General features: G+C 40.6%; 1 long non-coding RNA gene across 3 annotated transcripts; it reads left to right on the top strand.

The window, feature by feature from the left end:
* The first annotated feature begins 2,997 nt into the window (after window positions 1-2,997).
* LOC119016413 lies at window positions 2,998-7,415 on the top strand. 3 transcript variants are annotated; one of them, XR_005074139.1, is made up of 5 exons: window positions 2,998-3,312; window positions 4,092-4,183; window positions 4,491-4,574; window positions 5,541-5,610; window positions 5,817-7,415. It is a non-coding gene; the product is annotated as an uncharacterized LOC119016413 (long non-coding RNA). The 3 variants fall into 3 exon arrangements; XR_005074138.1 differs by lacking the exon at window positions 2,998-3,312 and having other exon boundaries at window positions 3,357-4,183; window positions 5,541-5,644; XR_005074137.1 differs by lacking the exon at window positions 2,998-3,312 and having other exon boundaries at window positions 3,369-4,183.
* Window positions 7,416-7,924: the final 509 nt, after the last annotated feature.

Here is a 7,924-nt window from a genome sequence, read left to right on the forward strand (position 1 = left end):
CAACATGTCTCTCCAGTGAGAACAACATGTGTTCTGCCGCTGGTGGAGACCAGTGTACTCGGTCATGTACGGTTTGAAACATTGCTTTTGGTAATTTTGGAAGGTGTGGCAAGCTTTCAATCAGTGTGTTAATATGAGAGAGCACCTGTTGGTATTTGTTTGGAAAATGTTTTGAGAAGGAGATCAGAGGCATGACTACCTCGGCTTTTGGAAATCTTTCTTTGGCCACTATAAAAAATTGCCTCCAGTTCCCGTTTTACCTGCTCTCCATCCCTGGCATTTTTGTCATTGATTCCAAATGAAAGAGTGACTTTGAGGACATGATCCGTTTGCTTTGTGTTCTCCAAAATGTGCAGGGCATGGCACAATCGTGCTCCCGGGTAAGAGTCGACCTGTACTCTGCTGTCATTGCACTTTGGTAGCGTGAAGTATTTGAGTCACCAAGTATCAGGATTGGCCTCTGGATGCTTAGCTTTTAAATGTGTCATTGTAATGCTGGTGCCTTGTAAACAGGGCTTTGTCCTCTGCCACTCGATCCAGTTTTTCCTTCAGCTTTACTTCAGCTCTCATTGCAGCATCCATATTAAAATCAACCAGTTCTTTCTTGACCCAGTTTACTGCCATGGTCCATGGCTCCTGCCAGTTTGTGCTGTCAGTAGTGAAGTGGAAATCTGCCAGTACACCCTCAAAATGTCTAGTGATAACTGCAACTGTGTCCTCAGTCCAGTCGCTGCAAGCTGTTGTTAACTGCGTGTGCACGTTCCCATCTGATGGTTTGGTTTGCACAGCCAGCCTAAAGACGTTTGTAAGCATCCTTAATGTTTGTATTTTCCAAAGTTTTCCTGTTGAATTTGAAGCAGTAATCAAGGTGCTGATGAACCTTAAACTCTTATTTAGTTATTTTTGTGTGTGTGTGTATATATATATATATATGTGTGTATATATATATATATATATATATATTATATATATATAATATATATATATATATATATATATATATATTATCTATATATATATATATATATTATATATATACACACACACACACACAACAGGAACAAGGACAGTACATAACATCAAATAAAATAAAGTAAAATAATACAAGAGGGGGCAAACAAATTCTCATTGAGTTGAGTGAGCATTGTCTTTGTCTTTGAATAATGTCCATTTTCTCCGTAGATCTCCTCCATAATTTCCATCCAGTGTCCTGTTTGTGGAGCGTCATTTTTCAACCAGTTTCTTGTAATGGCCTTCTTATAGGCAACAATCATTATTTTGAAGAGGTACCTATCTTCTTTCATTACAACTCCTTCTGGGATCAATCCCAGATACAGAACCCTTGGGTCCCTGGGAACCTTATAATTTAAAATGACCTCCAAAAGTTCTAATACTGTCATCCCAGAAAGATTGCAATTTGGCACATGACCAGAAAATATGTCTGTGATTGGCGTTATAGATTCCACATTGTCTCCAACATTTTTGTTGTAATCCAGTCTGTTTGCTTTTAATTTGAGGCGTGACAAAGAAACGTGTCAGATTTTTCCATCCGAACTCTCTCCAGCGTTTGGAGCTTGTAGAGCTATGTTTGTGTTTTGCATAATAGGCTCCAATCACCCTCTGAAATTTTGGTCTGTAATTCACCTTCCCATTTAGATTTTATATACCGTGAAGTATTACCATTACACTTCTTAGACGTGTATAGTTTAGAGACAGCTTTGGAGGGCATTTCCCTATAGGCATCCGTCATCGTTTTAATCAGCACATTACTCTCTGATGATGTAACAGTTTTTACCTGTTTATCAAAAAAGTGTCTTAGTTGTAAGAAACGAAACAAGTCTTTGTTTTCTAGTTCAAATTCTTTTTTAACCCTTGCAAATGATTTAAAAGTGTTAACTTCTGTCAGAGTGCATATGGCTGAAAAACCTCTATCTGTCCATGTTGTAAAGGTTTTGTCAGTTTGTCCTGGTCTGAAAAGAGTTGTCTGTGAAGGCCACAGCAATAACCTACAGTCTCCTTCAAGTTTATATTTCCTGACTATATCCGTCCATGTTTTTAGTGTTTCAGAAACCGCGAAGTTGTCGTCTTCCTGGTGTCTGTAGTGTTTTTCTCCTAACCTGGTCTGAGGTAGACTTTTGCTCTGGATGAGCTCTATATTCTTCCATTTAGCATAGTATTCTGGAGAACACCAACATACCATGTATTTCAAACTGAGCAGCATAAAAGTATTCTCTTAAATTGGGTAGAGCAAGGCCTCGTTTAGTTTCTCCAGTTGAAGTGTTTTTGAATTTGACTCTGGGTCTTTTGCCTTCCCAAATGAATCGCGACAACTGCCTATCCCATGCTGTAAATTGAGGAGAGGAACAGGTACAACAGTCTAGGCAGTTACATTCAGCTTTATTGCTTCATTTTGACAGGTCTTTATGTATGTTGTTGTTGATTTTATGGTAATTTATCTCATAGAGCTTATACAGGTTCGTGTAATAAAGACTCCAAGATATTTCATATTTCTCAAATCCCATTTTAATTATATTTCTGTCTGATGGAGCTGCTCGGTGTGTAGTTCACGCACAGGACCTGTGTTTTATTTATATTAAGTTTGTACCCCGATTTCTGGCCAAAATTATCCAGGATTGACAGAAGTTTGGGAAATGTTGAGTCTGGGTTCTTTAAGTATAACGTTAGATATCTTTAAAAGATTGGCCAGAGTCTTAGGGACTGCCTTGCCTTCTGCCATATCTTCTTCTTTTTTTCTTCAAGGAATAAAAGCTTTCAAGTTCTTCAGTCTAATTTTGTTCCAAATATTCTTTAAATTCGTTTTGAATGTCTTGATTGCACAGAGGATCATTTAATAAGCTTGTGTTGAGCCTCCATGTGGTATTTTTAATTTCACCATCTAAATGTAGGGATAGATATTATCCAGTGGTGATTCTGGGGGGTGGCCTGGGGTGGCCATGGCCACCCCTGAAAACTCATTGGCCCACCCCTGATCTGATAGGTAGTTGGTCAAGTTCATCAACACAAGAAACAAGAGAAATGCTGTCAATCAATGATGACAGCTGATCAGCTGATTTAGGGCCAGTTTTATATTTCTAACTAACACAGTAATGTGCACACAGAGGCTGTGAGAGCTGATTTCTGGTCAGCGAACATTTGGCCAATGGCCATGCAGGTGTAATAGGTGAGCCATTAGCACACTGCATCTGCTGCTGCTGCTGGTCCGGTCCGGCCCGGTTGTTAATGAAACAGGAGGACGGCCACAGTGACAACATCAACTGCTGGATAAAAACGCTGAAATCTGTCTATTGAGAGGTAATTTAATGTTTAGCAATGTCGTAGTTCCCTCTGAATGTGTAGGACAACTTTATCTGGTACTAAGTAGCAGCTAAAAGAGGAGCTAGTTCAGCAGTCTGCAAACCAAGTTAAGCATTTAACGTTAGCATTTTAAAAAAAAAAAATGTTATTTGCATACTGCCATGAAATATGAACAGCTGTTTTCTGGAGTGAAGACTGAGGGCTTCTTTTTTTTTTTACAGATGTGTGTGTTCAGTAGAGCTGATGTTATATTTCTGACCAACCAGTGTGTGAAATAAAGTGTGACAGACTAGATTTAAGTAGCTATTACACAAGAACAAGCTGGGATTTATTTATCTGCTCTGTGATTTAAGGGCTGTTTAAAGACTTTATGCTCTTGGAGATAAAGCACTTTGTGTTTGTATCAATTAGCTCATCTTAACAGTTCACATATTTTTAGATGTTTAAATATGCAGAAGACGAGCAAATTGCATTCAAATGCCACACATGCTTGAGATGCAGTATGTGTTAATTGTGTTATTAAAAGTGATGGAAGTTGTCGGTAGTTATGTAAAAATAAACCTTTGTAGATACTATAAATAGACATAATTAGGCACATTGTTGACACCTCCTTTCTTTTTGGCATTTTAATGGAGTCAAAGCTGTTTTTAAGACCTGTAGTTTGCATACTGATTCTAACCCAGTTTGACAATGATCCTGCTTGATGTTTGTAGTTACAGCTATTACATCACAGTGAATTGACTGACTGATTGAGTGATTGAATTCCATTTCCCCAGGGTTATTTAGAGAATAGCTATGGCCCGGTCCAGTCAGCAGCCTCAGTACAGCTGTAGTAACCCAGAGCAGTCAGCTCCCCCTGCACAGGATGGTGGGTCATTCTTGGACAGATGGAATGTACCATGTAGGCTCACATTCAAGTTGTTTGTCACTCCAGTCATACAATTACAACTGTATGTATGAATGTATGTATATATGAATGTGTAAGTGTGAAAGAAATAAATTGATAAATATATATATACAGTTTTTTTTCACACGTACATACATACATAGACGTGTGTGTGTGTGTGTGTGTGTGTGTGTGTGTGTGTGTGTGTGTGTGTGTGTGTGTGTGTGTGTGGCAGAACCTCCAACCTATTGATGGCTCAGATTTCTCAGATATCTGTGTGTTCCCACAGCTGACCGGCCACACCCAGAAGAGGAGGAGATAGTGAGAGATGAGTGTGATTCAGCAGTGTCTGGAGCTCCACCTGCTGAGCATGGTATGTCAAGTTCTGTTTTGTCCAGATGTGTCATTCATGAACAGTTACTTGAAGTTGTTGTGTACTTTCATACATGATTATTTTAAAAAGGATGGTCCAATTTTGCCCAAAGTGTTTGCTATTTATTTGCTAATGCACAGCAAACCCCATGCTTAAACATAGACAATCTGCTCTGTAGATCTCAACCGCGGTCGGCTGCGTACGTGCCATTAAACTTGGCTATGCCATGGCCACCCCACACTAGCTTTGTGTCCCATCTTGGCCACCCCAGTAAAAATATCCTGGATATGCCACTGATGGATATACACCCGCATGGTCTGAGATATATTTTACCCCTATTTGACATTTGAAAATTTTGTGTCTTTCTGAATGAAACATTAAAAAGTAATCAGCTCTTGAATGAACATTATGAGGGTGGGAGAAAAAGGTAAACTGCCTCATTGTTGGGTTTAATTCCCTCCAAACATCCATCATAGCTGCTTCAAGGAGAAGTTTCTTAACGGTGACTTTCTCAGGATTATTTCTTTCTGTTAAATTAGTCGAGTCGAGGGACTGTTGGAATTGTATCTTCCAGTCTCCACCACAGATAAGGACCCCACCAGTGTCTTCAGCAATTATATCCAATATTTTCCTCCATAAATGTTTTATCATTACCTGGGGGTCTATACACATTTAATAGTGTTACCTGCTTGTGGTCAATGTAACCTTTTACTAGAATGTATCTCCCCTCAGTGTCCTTTATCTGTTTGGAGATCTGGAACATAATTTTGTCAGAGATTAATATTATAACTCCTCTCTTTTGTCCATGTTTGTAAGATTAGTAATATGCTAATATATTTTCAAAAGCCAAATGTTTAAACTTTTCATGCTCTTTATCACTGAGGTGAGTCTCCTGCCAAAAAATAATGTGTTGCTTTTGTCTTATTTTTCTCAGACTCATTTTGGATTAATTTTTAATATTTCCAGACATTTCTCAAACCAGAGCTGCAGGCCCTGCTCGCCCTCCCTCGTACTCAGCACGGACAGGGTAGAACCAGTAGGATATTATTAAAGGATATTGTTGTTACATGGTAAGAATTTAAGTGGTGCTTCAAACTGATTACTAGACAGAACACTGCTATGTTCACTGTACAGAGCATGAAGCACTAACTCCTTGATAACTGTACAACAAACATGCTAGTGGTCTGTGTGTTCTAACCCTCTCTCTCCCGTGTTTTCGATCTGTCTACTGCTTAATAAAAGGTGTCCATGCCAGAAGAAAATCTTAAAAAAAAAAAAAGATGCTGTTTGAAACCATCCCCATGTTCACTGGAGGAACCTGCAACCCTCAGTTCATGGTGTACCAGCTGAAGATGAAGATCCACACGTCGAACCCAAGAAGACAAGCTGATGCTGTTTGAGTTCCCGCAGCCGCTTCCTGTTTGTGGAGACATCATGGTGGAGTCCTTCCACAAGTAGAACAAGATGATGAGGACGGTGAAGCTGTACTTCACTAAGACGGTAGAAGAATTAGCTGACTGTGACGCCAGCAGCACGTTGGCCTCTGTGACACTGAACGTTAGCGACACCTGAGAGGGAGTGAGGGAGAGACGGAGGGAGAGAGAGAGAGACACAGACAGCAGGTCATTACTGTACCTGCACACATGACAAGACTACAGGTTGTTCCTGCACCTGTGATGGAGCTGCTCATACACATTCAAGGACAAGAGCCACTCACTGCCTCCATGTTGGCTGCAGCTCCACTCATGGATCAATAACAGCTTCTTGGGGAGCGACTGTACCCAATGATTCAGGCCCTTCAGCCAAATTTGGCTGGTAAAATTACTGGGATACTGCTGGAGATTGACAACTGGGAGCTGCTGTACATGCTGAAGGCTGCTGAAGAGATATTTGAGCTGTTTGAAAGAACGATAGCAGAGCAGAGCACATGACTGTGAGTGTTACTGTGATCTTTTGGTCTGCATTGGTAAATTTCACCCTGATATTTTAGTCATTAACTCTACTAATTCATGTGAAACCCTGAGTGGCTTGGCAGGGCAAAACAAGGGCAACAGTGGGTGATTGGGGTAAAGGAGCACAAGACAGCAGCACAGCAAGTGGCTGCCTTTGCCCCATCAGAGGAGGAGATGCATGTAAGTTCATCACATTTCCTGTCAGAACCTGTCAGAACATTAACCTTAATTTTTTCTCCTCTGCCAACAGTGGTTTGATGTCTCCTACAGACTGGTGCAGCCACAACTCCTGAGACCCACCAGGAATTGCAAGAGGGATGTGAAATGGAAACATTTGAACAGTTGTGATAATCTGGGCCTACCTGCTGCACCGGGGCAAGTTCCAGGAGGCGCTGGGCTTCTACAGAGAGGTCCTGACACGAGACAAGAAGTGTGTGACCATCCCCAGTCAGCGGCACTGTGTCATCTACTACAGCTTCCTGCTGAGGAACCAGCTGCTGTACAAACCCGTCGCTCTGCTCTTCCACAAGATGCTGTTTGAAACCATCCCCATGTTTACTGGAGGAACCTGCAAACCCTGCAAGTCCTGCCACAAGATGAACAAGATAATGAAGAAGATGAAGTGGAGGACAAGCTCAAAGGTGCAGGCACTGATGGGAAACCTCCTCAGGCCGCGATGTGAAGTTCATTGTGAAAGACTCAGTAGAGGAGAAGATGGTGGAGATCCAGAGGGGGAAGCAGGACCTGGTGGAGAAGGCTTTTGGCTCCAAGAACAATGACAGGAAAACATCTTGCATCAATGACATCAAGGCTCTGATGGAGCTATAGATGTCTGACAATGGGCCTGAGCTAATGTGTCAACAGTGCAACAAGACAAACCTTGAACCATTACAACAGTTGACTGTGTTCTCTATTGTTGTCTCAGTTCATATCTGAGAGTTTTTGCACACATTGTTAATGTTTGCTTCCTACTTTGAATTTGATATTTTGCTTTCATAGTTTATCATTTTTGTTCTATTTTGATTCCAGCTGTTTTATTAAAATTTTGATAAGTAGTTTTGTAAGTTTAATTGTTCTAAGTAGTTGCCATTATTTGTTTTGCTTTAGTCCAGACATATATTTATGGATCGCCAACACATTCAGCACACAAACGAGTGCTTTGGCAGTATGTACAGTGTTACCTCATGCCAATAAAGCCAGTTGAATTGAGAGAGAGACTGAGAGACTGGCTGACTCTGTTTCCAGCACTAAGACTGTATCTGACTGTCCATCCACACTTGACACCCAGCAGAGGCTGGATAGTACAAACACTCCCACTGGCACAGTTGATGTTTTGATTTTGTTTACATTTTTTTTTTTGTTTTTTAAAATGTCACTTTTCAAGTTGTCTATTTTCCT

The sequence above is a fragment of the Acanthopagrus latus genome, unplaced genomic scaffold, assembly GCF_904848185.1.
Source record: "Acanthopagrus latus isolate v.2019 unplaced genomic scaffold, fAcaLat1.1, whole genome shotgun sequence".
Taxonomy (NCBI): domain Eukaryota; kingdom Metazoa; phylum Chordata; class Actinopteri; order Spariformes; family Sparidae; genus Acanthopagrus; species Acanthopagrus latus.